Consider the following 15,178-nt stretch of genomic DNA (forward strand, 5'->3'; position numbering starts at 1 on the left):
ATCCAGGTTCTACCTGCTTCTTACCACCACTACTACCGTTGCCACCCTAGCCCATGATGCCTCTGCTGCTTGCCTGGTCTCCTCCACAACCAGTGGGGACTCACCCGTGTCTATTCCTACATTTTCTCTGTTACTGAACTGAGGAATATTCTGCTCCACAGCAGCAAAAACAGCACTCCAGCTGCCCTTCACTAGATACCTGCACTCGCCATGGTGCTGCTCCCTCCCGGCAATGCTCTTTCTCCTAGTCATCCACCTGTAGCCTGCAACGCCTACTGCGGAGCCTACCTACGCCACAGTATTTAGGTGAGACCTGCTTCCCAGCTTCCAACTGGAGGCTCGTGGCTTGGGCTCTCACTATGCTGCTGCTATGATTGCTCCCCCTCCATCCACCCTCTGGCTTGTGCTGCAGCTGGATCTACCTAATGCCATGAGAACCACATCTGGCAATCAGCAAGAACTCAGCAAACATTCCCTGAACTTAATGGCTAGTCCACAGTACAAACCAATTCTTTACCAGGATCACCAGCTCCCACTCTTTCCAATGGAGCAGCCTGGAAAGAACCCATTCCACAGTTCATGCGAACACTGGAACTACTCCCAGACTAACTGGCTGCTGAGGGCTGGCACCAGACAAGGATGGCATGATCTCAACTGCCTCTCCTTCCTCATTGCTGCAAACCCTCAGAGGCATCACAGCTCCAACCACAGGTGTGCCAACTCTGCTCACATGGGCACAGCCTCAAGCCCTGCCTCAGAGCAGAACAAAAGCCACTCCAAGAAAACCAGCTCCACTGCCCCGACTTCAGCTACAAACACAGAAGGGGTACAATAAGTATTTGTTGAAGAAATGAGGAACAGAAAAGCAAATGTCTTGCCCAGAGTCCCACAGCAAACATGGCAGTGTCAGTAGCCTCAGAAATACCTGACACCAAAACTATTACTCTTACCCAAGCTGTGTGGCCTACACCTTAAGGTCCTCACAACGGGCCAACATGTCACATCCTACCCCTAAGACCTCATGACAGGCCAACATGTCACATACCACTGCTAAGGTCCTCATGGCAGGATGTCACATCCTACCCATAAGGTCCTCACAACAGGACAATGTCACATCACACCCCTAAGGTCCTCATGACAGGACAACGTCACATGCCACCACTAAGATCCTCAGGACAGGACAATATATCATATCCCGACCCTATGGTCCTCATGACACGCCAACACGTCACACTACACATGCCCATCCCTTACAGTCCTTAGTGGCTTCGGGTTCAAGAAGGAAGACTAGTTTTTAGTCCTCTAAAGACTTCATGAAACAAAAGCACTAGAGAAAATGACAAATCTCTAATAATAAAAATCAGAAAAGGGAGAGTCACCAAAAGATGAGAATCCAACAAATATCCAAATATTAAAAAGGAGCTGGGAGCAGAATGATGTCAGAGACCCACAGACATTGAGTCCTGGAACAGGCAGGCTTCTGGCTGTGAGGTTGCTGAGTATGGCCTAGTTCCATGACAAGTTATGCTCAGGCCAACCCAGCATCTCCTCTTGGACCAAAAAAAAAAAAAAAAAATCCAAGGGTATTTCTCTAGAAAATGAAGCAAAGGTTTATGGTACAAGTGTTGACCTTCTGAGAGTAAAACCTCCCCGCGGCCTGGTTATCTGGGGCTGACAGAACAGAAGCATGCTGAGGCAGAGAGCCCAGGCTAAACCCCTTCAGAACGCGGTTCCAACTCAGGCAAACATCAAGCCCTGCTTCTTAGGCACTTCAGACAACCACAGCCAACTAGACCCCAAGGAATGCACCTCCACCCAAGAGGAGTCAGTACCGAGAGAGAAACAGCCTTGAAAGAAAAAGCCAAGATGGAAAGCTGAAGAACACCTACAAGAGATAGGCAAAACCTCACTAAGCACATCTAGGAAGAACTCTGAATCCTTAAAACAAGAGACTCAAAAGAACAAAATGATCCCTATAATTAAAATACATACACTGTTTTTAGAGTTCAACCCATGTGCAGCCCCTGAACATTTGGCTGGAACTGCAACGGTAGCAACATGAAACCCAGCAGTGTAAAGGTAGAAACAAAAGTGTGACCCAGGACAAGGACACTTGCTAGAAAGGGAGGGAAGAGCCAGTTCCTGGGGCAGTACCATCCTTACCCTGCAAACTGAAGAGCAAAGATTCTAATATAAACTAAGGGCCCAAGGAAAAGATTGTTAAAATCACAAAAGAAGACTTTTATAAGAGAAATACACATGGAGACTATCCAAAAATGAGACGCAGGAAGAGATGTGGGAATAGCACCAACCCACAACAGATCACTTAAAACTGAGAGGCCACAAATGGCAAGGTTTACATGAAATATCACGTTTTGGAGATAACATCAGCACACCCAAAATGAAAAGTGGTGAAGGAAGAAGCCTGTGGCATGGAATTCAGGGTTGGGAGGGGCCGATGCTGGCTTTCCATCCACTATCCTAGCTTTCAATTATATAAACAAGTAAAAAAAGCACCACCAGTCCTTCCCCACTGCCCTCAGCCAAACACAGCTCCTTCAGAGGGCAGAAACCCTGCAGCCAAGACACAGCCCAGCCACCTGCCTCTCTCTGAACACCTCCCCCAGTTCTCTCTGGCAAACCTGGCTCTACCTATAGCAAACTGCATCCACAAGGACTCAACACCAAACCTGCTCACCTCTGAGCCTCCATGCAAGACCTGCTCCCTGCCCACCCCTCAAGAACAAGTGCTCCTACTCTCCAGGGCTCCTACTGGACACCGCACCCCTGGGAGCAGTGTCCAGCAGGCTGTCCATGCTGGGCTGAGGCCCAGTGAGTACTCCCAGAGAAACTCGATGAGCACTCCCCAGAGCAACTCTTTCTCCATGCAGCACTCACCAGCCTGTATGAGCTGCCCAGCCCCTGAAGAAAGGATGTTATAAGAACAAGGCTCACAGAAAATCTCAGTCTAGCATAGCACCCAGCATTCTAGACTCTTAGGAAATGCTCTTTGGAGTAGAAGTCCCAGACCTCAGAATCCGAATATGTCAATTGTTCTGGGGCTATAGAGGGTGCCTCTATTCACAAATACAGTGGGCTGCAGAGGGTCTCAGGGCAGTCCTCCTCCTGTCTACCACCTTCCCATAGCCCATTAGCCCTGAGAATGACCTGCAAACTCACCAGGAAACTGAAACCACATCACATAATTTCCCTTCCCTAATACCTAGAAACCAAAGTAGATGTGGGGAGAAAGGAGAACAAAAGAGGAAAGCAAACTGACTCTCACATGGAAATGGAAAAAACAAACCAGGGTTCCTACTCTAAAAACACTTGCCATGGTGGACACAATGGCACTCGCCTGTAATCCCAGCAACTTGGGAGACTAAGCCCAGCCTGAGTGCTTAGCAAGACCCTAAAGCAACTTGTCGAGATCCTGTCTCAAATTTTTTAAAATAAAAAAAGTCTGGGGGCTAGCTCAATGGCAAGGCACCCCTGGGCTAAATCCCCAGTACCAAAACAAAAAATGAAAACACTGGCTAAAGTAAAATTCAATATAAATTATCAGAAAACTGACTCCATGAAGTCCAAGTTCATGAGGCACTCATTGTGGTGACATACTGGTCAAACAAAATGCTCCTAGCTAGCATTAACCCAAGGGAGACTAGTGACTCTTCAATCAACACATCTGTCCTCAGTTTGCTAAGCTCTGTACAAATGGGGATGGACTCTCATGTCTACGATTTCCCTACTATGGACCAGGAACTAAGGTCCACAGGTCACAAATCACCAAAATATACAAATTATAAGTAATCTAATCTCTTCTTTTTTGGGGGGGAGGCAGGTACCAGGGATTGAACTCAGGGGTACTTGCCCACTGAGCCACATCCTCAACCCTATTTTGTATTATTTGGAGACAGGGTCTCACTGAGTTGCTTAGTACCTCACTTTTGCTGAGGCTGGCTTTGAACTCACGATCCTCCTGCCTCAGCCTCCCAAGGTGCTAGGATTATAGGTGTGCATCACAGCACTGGGATATAATCTAACCTCTTCAGGGATCAGTTTTACTCTCACAATAATGGGAAGAAAAATACCACCAAATACTATTTGCTATTTTAAGTGTTGAACAAATTACACAAACCTCACAGCATCTTCATAACAATCCATAAGAAAGATCATATAACAGTCTCCTTTGTCAGGGAAGAAACTAGGTTTAGGTAGATTAAACAACTTGATTAAGGTTGAATTATTAGTATACAAGATGCCCAACCCTTATCCATAATTTTATTTTCTGCAATTTTAGTTACCCACAGTCAACATGGCCCAAAATTATTAAATGGAAATTTCCAGAAATAACTCCTAAATTTCAAATTATATACTATTCTGAGTTGTATGATAAAATGTGCCCTATCCCACCTGGGACATAAATCATCCCTTTAACCTGTATATGTATACGTTAACTTGTATATGTCTTTGTTTATGCAAACCTTACTCATAAGGCTATTGCAGCACTGCAGTGTTTGCATTCAAGTAACACTTATTTCCTTAATGATGTCCCCAAATCACAAAAGTAGTAATTTTGGCAATCTGGATATGTCAAAGAGAAGTTGTAAAGGGCTTCCTATAAAGTGAAGAGTTGAGGGCTTGGGATGTAGCTCAGTGGTAACACATTTGCTTAGCCTCCCTAAGGCCCTGGATTCAATTCCCAGTATCACCATCACTACCACCACCCAAAAAAGTGAAAAGTTGAAAATACAACAAGATATTTTAAAAAGAGAAAAAGACCACATAGCCTTTACTACAGCATCTGGCAATGGTTTTATTTTATTATTAGCTGTTATTTGTTAATCTCTTACCATGACTAATTTATAAATTTGATTATCAGAGAAATACATGTATATTGGGGCTAGGGTTGTGACTCAGTGGCAGAGTGCTTGTTTCACATGAGTGAGGCACTGGGTTCAATTCTCAGCACCACATAAATAAATAAAAGTATTGTGCCCATCTACAACTTAAAAAAAAAAAAGAAATACATGTATAGGGGAAAACACACTACATATGTGGTCAGAGTCTGTGGCAGCCTCGTACATGCTGCAGATAAGAGAGAATGACTGGAAATAAGCAGCCAACGTCTGAATCTGGAGTCCAGGAGGATAAGAGAGCAACCTGTAGGAGGTTACACTGAAGCTAGGCACTGCCAGTTATAACCTCAGCAATGTTTAGCCTCTCTGTGTTTGTTTATGCAAGCCTTACTCATAAGGTCAGTGCAGGGACTCAATTAGTAATTACAACTTAGTGTTTATAATGCCCAGAGTATACAAGTGTTACTATTAGCATCAGCCAATATCATTATACAGCCTGCCTATCTCAGAAAAGCAACACAGAGCTTCACTCTCAGTGGCACCGGATGCCCCATGCTTCTCCCCTCACCTGCCCTACAAAACCAACTGTTTTGTTTGCTGCTACTATATGTCACAGAGATCCTAGGACAGGTGAAGGAAAGCAGACAAAAGAACCAAGACACAAGTGTAGAAGAATCACACTTACAGTTCAAAAGGCAGCAAAGCTCTGTGAAAATATCTGAAGACGATCTGAAAACACTGCTAGTGCCTCCTTTCTCCTTCCATCATAGTCCAGGGGAAGCTGAAGAGACAAGACACACACACGTGACTACCTTCCTTGACCGTGTTTTCAAGCACTACTGTATCCACCACCTTAGTCAGCCTCTGGGTGCGTACCTTGCCAACTGGGCTAGACTCTGAATGAAGGAAAAAAAATATTACCACAGGGCCTGGGGTTGTAGTCCAGTGGCAGAGCACTTGCCCAGCATGCATGAGGCACTGGGTTCAATCATAGCACCACATAAAAATAAATAAATAAAGGTATTGTGTCCATTTGCAATTAAGAATCCAAGGGACACTCAATTACCAGTGTCATCAAAGACACCTGATATACAAGAGGGTTAAGTGATGGATATCACCCACTGGTTAATAATGAACAAATGAAATAAATGCTAAAAAAAAAAAAACAACTCTCTCTCTCCCCCTCCCTTTCTACATATATATATGTATATTACCACAACCCATGTGTCCAAGTCCATACTTTAGTTATAGAAAACATAAATACACAAATAAAAGGGATTAAAAACCATTAAAACATCAACCAGCGTAAATCAACCTGCCACAAAGTTGGCTAATAAGTTAGGGTAAGATAAGAAACAGAAGGCACATTTTTATTTCACCCCCTCCCACTAAAGTTACACTAAAGAGTTTTTTGGGTTGTTTTTTTTTTGTTTTTTTTTTAATTAAAAACCAAACACGCAGGCCAAGGAAAGTTGAAAGGGGGGGAAAAAAAAAAAAACTCAACATTTGTGAAATTGTAAGAAAAGTCTCTAATGTAGACCGAAACAAAAACAAATGAGGAAAAAGAAAAAAACCTGGAAGACAAACAACAAAAGACTGGGGGGCACAGTGAATGACTCCACAGACCAAGATGGTCAGACCTGAGGCCAGCAGCGGCCACCAACCCCCTCCAGAGCAGGACATGCGGAAGCCCAGAGCCCACTGCAGCAAAGGCTGCAGACCAGGGAAGAAGGCGAAGGCCCAGGAGGGGGCTCAGGGAGCTCCCCCACCCACCCCACCCTGCCAGACTAGAGGCTGCTCTAGAAAGGGGTACCCCTGGGATGGGGTGGGCCTGACCAATGGGACTGATGGTAGATCCCCTCACTGAACACACACTCCAGCCCCCAGCACTTGGCATTCAAATCCTTATCCTGCAAGAAAGAGACTGTCAGGGCATTCTTGGGGAATCTTATCAGCCTACAGGAAAGACAAAGATAACAACATGGGATTCCCCAACAAATGGCCTGTCCAGATGCCCTCATACAAAACTCAGTTGAAGGAAGCCACCCATGTGTTTAAAGAAGAATTTCTTGATTCATGGCAAGGAAATACTACTAGGCATGTGAGAAGAGCAGAAGATAGAGACCAACAAGGGGAGGGGGTGGGGATGCCAATGTGGAGGAAAAGGAACCACATGAGCTACAAGAACCCAGGCACACTTGTCAGCAAGATTTGGCAGCACACCTCTCTGGCAGAAGCACAGTTTGCCTTGCTGATCCACTTCCAAATATGTGTTTGACAACTTGGTATTTCTATCAATTTCAGCACCCAACATGGGGCCCCATATGTCACCTGGGGTCATGCGGACTCCCTCCTTATAGAAGACAGATCTCTCTGCCTTTTTGCAGTGGTCTTAGAGTGGGAGTGGAAATTGAGGGTGATCCCTGAGGCTGATCCAAAATCAAAAGAGGGTTGGCAACATGGGAAAAGGGCCCAAGCAAGTATCATGGCAACCAGGTAACCCATGCATGGACCAAGGCAGGAAAATCTATTCTTGAGCTCAAGAGAGAAGTACTTCCTTGGTGATAGGGACATCTTGGAAGTTGTGTGTGACTCAGACTCTATTCAGAAACACAAATCCAGGGTGTATAAGTAACCTCCAATAAAGAAAGGGTGGAGTACGGAGCAGTCGGGGGCGGAGGGGAAGGGCTTAATTACACAAACCACCAAAAAAAAAAAAAAAAAAAAAAATGGGGAATAAAAATTTTAGGCCTAGGGACAGGGAAGGACAATAGAAAGATTCCATATGTAAAGTTTTCGTCTAAAGTAAAAATGGGGCTGAAGCAGTGGCTCAGTGGTAGGAAGAGCCCTTACCTAGCATGTGTGAAGCACTGAGTTCTATCTTCAGCACCACATAAAAATAAATAAAAAATAAAGGTCCAGGGCTGGGGCTGTAGCTCAGTGGTACAGCCGAGTAGTACGAACTTTTTGTATACATATAGATTACACCTGTATATAGATTATATACATATAGATTAACAAGTTCGATCCTCAGCACCATATAAAAATATGAAGACATAAAATAAAGTTATTGTGTCCATCTACAACTAAACATAAATTTTAAAAAATTCATGTATAGATGAGTACTCATAAATTTAATGAATGGCCTTTCAGTTCATATGATTCAAATAACTTCAACAAAAAGTTTAAATTGGTAAGAGTAAGATGCCTTTGAAACTTCTAACCCACACTCTGCCAATCAGAGTGTTGGCTTCTATAAAATATTTAAAGTACAACGTCCATTACTTCTAAGAATTTTTCTTCGGCAGGAATAACTGACTTAAAGTGTTAACTAGAGTTGTAAGTTAGAAATGGGTAAATTAGTTTTTTAACATGAATGGGATTACTCTTCATAAATGTGTTTCTTAGAAGTCATCTGATTAATTTTGTAAAGTTAAAATAGTAAAATATCAACTAAGCACAAATTCAAGTACTCTCAGCTTCTTGAATTCCATATGGTAACATATATTTGGGTCTACTAAAAATGTTTTTTTGTTTAGTAAATTTTAAAAAGAAAGATTTAAGATTGCTCATTTCTGGATTTTAACCTACAAACAAAATTACTAAGAGTTAAAATTCTAATAGGTGTAATCTATATGTATACAAAAAGTTTCAGCTGTATTTTGATTAAAGTACTAAAAAAAAAAAAGTGTGAATATTTCATCTTATTGAAAAGGAGTAAGGTTTGTTTTTCTCTAACTTCCATTTGGGTCCACCCACTCCCATTTTCCCACCACTCTGAAATAAGGAGTTGACTAAAATGTTTAAGATCACAGGGTGGCCTTTACATTTAGTGGGAGGACCTTAATTGAGGCCCATTACCCTGAGTGCCTGACTATCAACTATCCTATCTTCTTCAGGGGGTGAAAGCTGCCAGTCACAAAGGACACAACATATATGTAACTAGATAAAGGTAACCTGTTATCAATAAGATATATATAGAATTTTGTGTTATTTTTTTTACACTGGGATGAGAATTCAAAATCTTTTTTTTTTTTTTGTACCAGGGATTAAACCCAGAGGCACTTAACCACTGAGCCACACCTGGAGCCCTTGCTGTATTTTGTTTAGAGACAGGGTTTTGTTAAGTTGCTAGGACTTTGCTAAATTGCTGAGGCTGGCTTTGAACTTTCGATCCTCCTGCCTCAGCTTCATGATCCTCCTGCCTCAGCTTCATGAGCCGAATGTGCCACCACACCCAGTTAAATGTATTTTTGAAAGATAATAATAAAAAGCTGATGTTTTTAAAGGTTGACATTGTAAAACATTTGATGTATTTGGCACTTTTCCACAAAAAGACAGTCAGAAACTCTCTGTTTTTGTTGGACTCATGTTTCCAGTGTAATGCTGTATTACTCCCAAGAGCACTGCCTTACCTGAAATAAGGCCCACATTAGGCCTCATTTAAAGTTATGTTTTTGTTGTAAAGATTACATCTCAAAATAAATGGAATATAATACTCAACTAAGTAAAGGTTTATGATTATAAAAATCATGTTTCTTGGTTCATAGCTATTATACAAACTGAATGTTTTTTGCTTGTTAATTTCATTTTGTATTTTCCTTTTTAAATAAATAAATAAATAAATTTTTAAAAATGTATAAACTGGTGGGCTGGGATTGTGGCTCAGTGTTAGAGCACTTGCCTCACACACGTGAGGCACTAGGTTCGATCCTCAGCACCACATAAAAATAAAATAAAGGTATTGTGTCCACCTATAACTAAAAAATAAATATTTTTTTAAAATGTATAACCGTTGCCTGTTAATGTTTTGCAGAACCACTGCTTCTAACATAACAACCTGAGGTAATTTGAGACAATAAGCCATTACAGATAGGATATAAAGCTGACTTCCAGTAATTAAACAAAAGGGGTTACTGTAAAAATTATACACGTTAAAGTATAACTATTACCCCCACATTAAGACTGGTGAAACTGGCCTGCTGAACGTTTAAAACTAAGACCTGGAGACCAAAGTCAAGGAAGTAAAAGAGCTAAGGAAAAACAGACAGACAATATTTTGGCCCTTGCCCTCTTTTGTCAGCCAAAACTCGGGGAACAATGGCACTTCTATAAGGGCCCAGGGTCTAGTGAGTCACCCAACCCCCCAATGAGGGGGATCAAGAGGACCCTAGAGAACAGGAGGACAAACAACACACTTTCTGCAAAGAGGAGGGTCCCTGAAGAGGGAAATGTCCCTGATGCTTCCAAGGGAAGCCACATATGATCAGCAAGACCCTATCTCATGTAGGTAGAGGAAAAGCTGAAGGAGCCAAGAGGCTTCTCACAATTTCCCAAGAGTGATCCCTAACAAATCTCAGCTGACTCCAACTACATGGAAAAAGGTCAGTTTTGAACAACTTTCTCTTAAACACCTGGCAAAAGAATATAACCAAAGCAGCCATATATGGACATTTAAAAGATAAGACAATGGTCATTTTATTTATTTTATTTATTGACACAAATCCTCCTGAAAGTAAAACTAGGAGATTATAAAGCAAGGGTTTTTATACAGAAGTGCCTAGTAAATATCACAAAAAGGTTCTGTCAGAGTCTCAACTTTGTTCTAAGTCAATTCAAAGGGTACCAGTACAAAAATGAAAATGAAATCAAAAGTCATTAAAGCCGGGGAGAGCAGGGGCGGGGGGCACATGCCAATAATCCCGGCAGCTCAGGAGGCTGAGATAGGAGGATCGTAAGTTCAAAGCCAGCCTCAACAACAGTTTCTAAAAATAAAATACAAAATAGGGCTGGAAATGTGGCTCAGAGGTCAAGTGCCCCTGAATTCAATCCCTATTACCCCACCCCCTCAAAGAAAAGAAAAAGAAAAAGGGGGTCTTGTGAGAAATAGAAAGTCTAGTGGTCAATTTTCAAAACACAGTATTTAGCCTTAATAGAATGTGAGATCGAACTGTAGTCATTTTACCTACAGCCCTTCCCTTTGCCTGCCTCAATTTTAAAATTAGCTAACTGCACAGATTATAACTCCAGTTCTTCCTCTAGGGGAAAGGCAGCACTATGTTAGGGATAGATGCAGGTGGACTGCTGCCCAGGTACACTGGCTAGCCAGGTTCATCAACATGTCCTTCAGGCAGAAGTACAGTTTTCTCTAGAGAAAATGCTGATTGTCACTACTCCAGGTGTGCTTGCTCAACCAGATCTCACAAGACCATCAATAAAAAACCTCAGTTTTGCTATACCTCATGTCTTCTGTCCAATCTTGGGTTTAAGCAGATGAGCTTGTTTCTCATGGTTGGGACAAAATCTTATGGTTTGATATGAGGTGTCTGCCCAAAGTTCCTGTGTTAATGTAGAAGTACTTAGAGGTGAAATTACTGGACTGTGAGAACTGTAACCTAGTCAGTCCATCCTAGTTCAAACAAACTAACTGGATAGTAACTGTGGGCAGGTGGGACACAGCTGAAGGATGTGGGTCATGCCCTGGAATGGTTCATCTCCCTCCCCTCCTTTCTTCCTCCTTGTTTCCTGGCTGTCATGAATGGAGCAGCCTTCCTCTGCCACTAGTTTCAGCCACGATGTTCTGCCTCACCTTGGGCCCAGAGCAATGAATGGACTTGGTCAATCACGGACAAAACCTTCAAAAATAAATCGTTCCTGGGTCTGGAGTTGGGGCTCAGTGGTAGAGTGCTTGCCTGGCATGTGTGAGGCACTGGGTTCAATTTTCAACACTACATATAAATAAAAATAAAGGTCCATCGACAACTATAATACATAACACACATAAAATAAATAAAACTGTCCCTCCTCCAAGTTGTTCTTTTTGCATATTTTAATCACAGCAACAAAAAATTAACACACCTATCTTCTAGTGGAACTAAATTGCTTTCAGTTTACAAGTAACTCATGACCTATCTAACATCTGCCTGCCACTTACTGCTACCTCCATTGGAGCACCTTCCGTGGCTAGCTGGATGTATGGATGGGCGCTGCCTTCCCCTGCACTCCACAGCATGTCTTCATTCACAGATATGACTCAGTGACTGACATCAGCCGCGCCTTGCACTAGACAATGGATATACAGCAGTGAACAAGAGACACAGCCCAGCCCCAAAGGAATCAAATGGTGCAGCTTAGTGCTTAACACACTTCTTAGAATGAACATTAGCTCTCCTCTGTGCAAGACTCTAGGGACAATGACAGCCTCTGCCAGCTCAGCAGCCACAGAACCTCCACATCAGGTAACATATTAAAGAAACACTATTAAAGAAAACCAATGTGAAGCTACAAAAAAGCTACAGTCGGCTACAGTTAGAAGTACTTGCTCTTCGAAGGTTCTCTGCTTCTTTTGCCTCATTCAGGGGTGTCAAGTTAAAAACCTCATTCACTGAAATATCTTTGAGTGTCCTGGAGCTTGCTTTCTTCTCCCTGCTGAATGCAGAAGCACCCCACCCCAGTTATTCCCCATGCCTGATTTTTGTTTTCCACTCTACTTCCAGTAGTACGCATCACACCCAAAACAAGGCCCACACTACACATTGATCAGTAAATACTTCCTTGGTGTGTGACTGACTTCATGAATGGATAAGTGGATATACTTGATTTGAAAACTGCTCTTTGCTTTATTTTGTATTTTTAAGGAGAATTTAAGCAAATAAGAACACTGGGTCCTAACAACACTAAGCCTGTTGCCTCCTGGTGCTTCAACTTAAGGCAAGATGTGTAGTTCTAGCTCTCCCTTATTCCATTCTCATGCAGAATACAAACCAATGTATTCTGAGTATGAAAGTGATAAAATACACATGAACTACTTCAAACATGGCCTAAAGTAGATATTCCACAAACCTTATAATTAAAATGTGTAAATTCTTTTGCTCCAGATGGATTAAAAAAATTAAACTTGGCTTATTATACAATGAAATATATTCTCAACTATCCAAAAATTTTTGTAAGATGGTTACTCCTTACCCTTTTTGCATGAATCGATGTATTTTAAGATAGGTATAAATGGATGTCTGGGCTGCTCAGGATGGTTTTTCCTTTCTAACCTGCACAGTAAATCCACCAGTCATAGTAAATCTGGGCTTCATTATCACATAGAGTATTTCCTTTCCTCCCTTGCTTACAATGTTCTCAGTGAACAGCCTTCTTCTGCCTTCCATCTCTCACTAAATCCAAAAACAACCCCAATGATCAGAAGAGTAACACTTCACAAATGTGCTATGTGTAGCTCATTAATCTTCACATTCCTAAGTGGTCACTATTATTATTTCCATTATACACAGAAGGAAGCTAAGTCTTTTAAAAAAGCCAAAGCATTCTTGGAGGTCACATGGCAAACAAGAAACATAGAAAACACTGGCTTGCAAGCCACTTCTGAAAATCGCACTGCTACTGTGCATCCCAGATTAACCAGGTAAGAGGACTGTTAAAACAATAATCATGAGCTGGGTTTTCCAAAGCACCGGGCAGAAAGCTACTCCTAGAGCTGGGTGGCATTTAATAAAATATACTAACCAATCTTGAGATATCTGGCTGAAATTAAGTAGGCTGAGCCCCTGAAAAGAAAATACGTTTGATGTTAACTGTGCAATAAAACCCAAACCCAGTACTCCTTTACCAACAACAGCCTAACAGTCTAGATAAGTCATCACTGAAGCTCTCCAATGTCCAAAGCACACCACCACCAAGGGTTAGCCCCTCTTCTTCTACACCCAGATAGGCTGCGACCTGCATTCTGAAAGGCAAAGGACTGAGGTGATTTTCTGAAACCCAGGAAATTTATCTGGAATGTGAATATGACCACGAAAATGACTGGGACAAACAAAAGCATCTTTATGCTTCAAATAATTTTCTAGCCAAAAACATCATTCCACTAGACTGCAGAGGGGGTCAATGTGGGGACTCTGTCTCGTTCATCATGTGCCATTGCCTGGTACAATTTGCCATCCAAATGGTCCTAAGCTGCTGTTATGGCTTGGATGTGAGGTGTCCCCCAAAAGCTCCTGTGTGAGATGTATAGGAACATTCAAAGGTGAAAATGATTAGATTATGACAACCTTAGCGCAATCAGTGCATTAATCCTCTGATGGGGATTACCTGGGTGGTAACTGAAGGCAGGTGGGGTATGGCTGGAGGCAGGTCACTGGAGTGTGCCTTTGGGGTTTATAATCGAAATCTGGCAAATGGAGTCTCTGTTTCCTGGTATGATGTCCTGAGCCTCTTCCCTCTGCCAAACTCTTTCACCTTGATGGTGTGCCTCACCTTAAGGCTGAGGAATGGAGCCGACAGTCTATGCATTGAGACCTCTGAAACCATGAGCCCCAATAAACTCTTTTTCCTAAAATTGTTCTTGTCAGGTCTTTTGGTCACAGCAGTGAAAAAGCTGACTAAAGGAGCCACTGACCAAATGAATACCCTAAGGGAAAAGAAGCTGTAAAGCTACTGAATTCTGAAAAGTAAACTGTTGACAATAACAACAGTAATCTGCCCACTTTGTATTCAGAGCAAATGTTAAAAATAAATTTCTTTCCAGTTCTTGGATTAATATAAATCAGGAATGATAAAGATTAGGAACTGTACTTGCCAAACTCCAGGATGCTTCTGTCCTAAAAATAAAAGTTTTTAATTATTTATATGACTATCTGTGCACTAAAACTAACTTATACCACATTTGTAAAAAAGTTTGCTAATCTCTATTTGACAGATGAGGGGACAAAACAGATTTAGAGAGGTTAAGTAACTTGAAGAACATCACACAGCATGCAAGGATCTGATCTGACACTCAGTAGAATCTCTCCAAAACCTGCACTCTTCACCACTGTTCTACTCTGCTGCAAGAAACATCCCACACCTCCACAGCAGTAAAGGCACTGTGATGTCAAAGGAATGTTATTCTACTGAGATTAATTAACAGGCACAGTCAAAATTCTTCAAGACAAGGCAAACCTTCACCTATACTCAGAATAAGCTATGGCTATCATGTGTGGTATTTCACAACCGTTTATGTTGGGTCCCTGAGAAAGTCCTATGGGAAGAGACATCAAAAGAAGGAGATCTAACCAGGAACAATGGTGCATGCCTGTAATACAACTGATGTGGGAAGCTGAAGCAAGAGGACGGCAAGTTTGAGGCCAGCTTCAGCAACTCTGCAAGACTCTGTCTCAAAATAAACAATAAAAAAAGCTGGGGATGTAGCTCAGTGGTAGGGAACCCCTGGGTTCAATCACCAGTATCACCAAAAAAAAAAAAAAAAACTTTCAAATTCAGGTATATGGAGAAGCATCTCCTGTAGCAACTAGGGGAGGTAACTCACCAAGCAA

At 42.1% G+C, this 15,178-nt stretch overlaps 1 protein-coding gene across 9 annotated transcripts in view; it reads right to left on the minus strand.

The window, feature by feature from the left end:
• The window catches only part of Ptk2 (protein tyrosine kinase 2), a 228,940-nt gene that overhangs the window by 191,316 nt on the left and 22,446 nt on the right, over nucleotides 1-15,178 (minus strand). For 3 of the 9 annotated variants that reach the window (XM_076835439.2, XM_076835438.1, XM_076835441.1), the window contains one exon: nucleotides 5,545-5,640. The exons of the other annotated variants lie outside the window; for them this stretch is intronic. The gene's annotated coding sequence lies outside the window, so the exon portion shown is untranslated. The remainder of the gene's footprint in view (nucleotides 1-5,544; nucleotides 5,641-15,178) is intronic. 9 annotated transcript variants of the gene reach the window in all.

Source organism: Callospermophilus lateralis, chromosome 16 (assembly GCF_048772815.1).
Source record: "Callospermophilus lateralis isolate mCalLat2 chromosome 16, mCalLat2.hap1, whole genome shotgun sequence".
NCBI lineage: Eukaryota > Metazoa > Chordata > Mammalia > Rodentia > Sciuridae > Callospermophilus > Callospermophilus lateralis.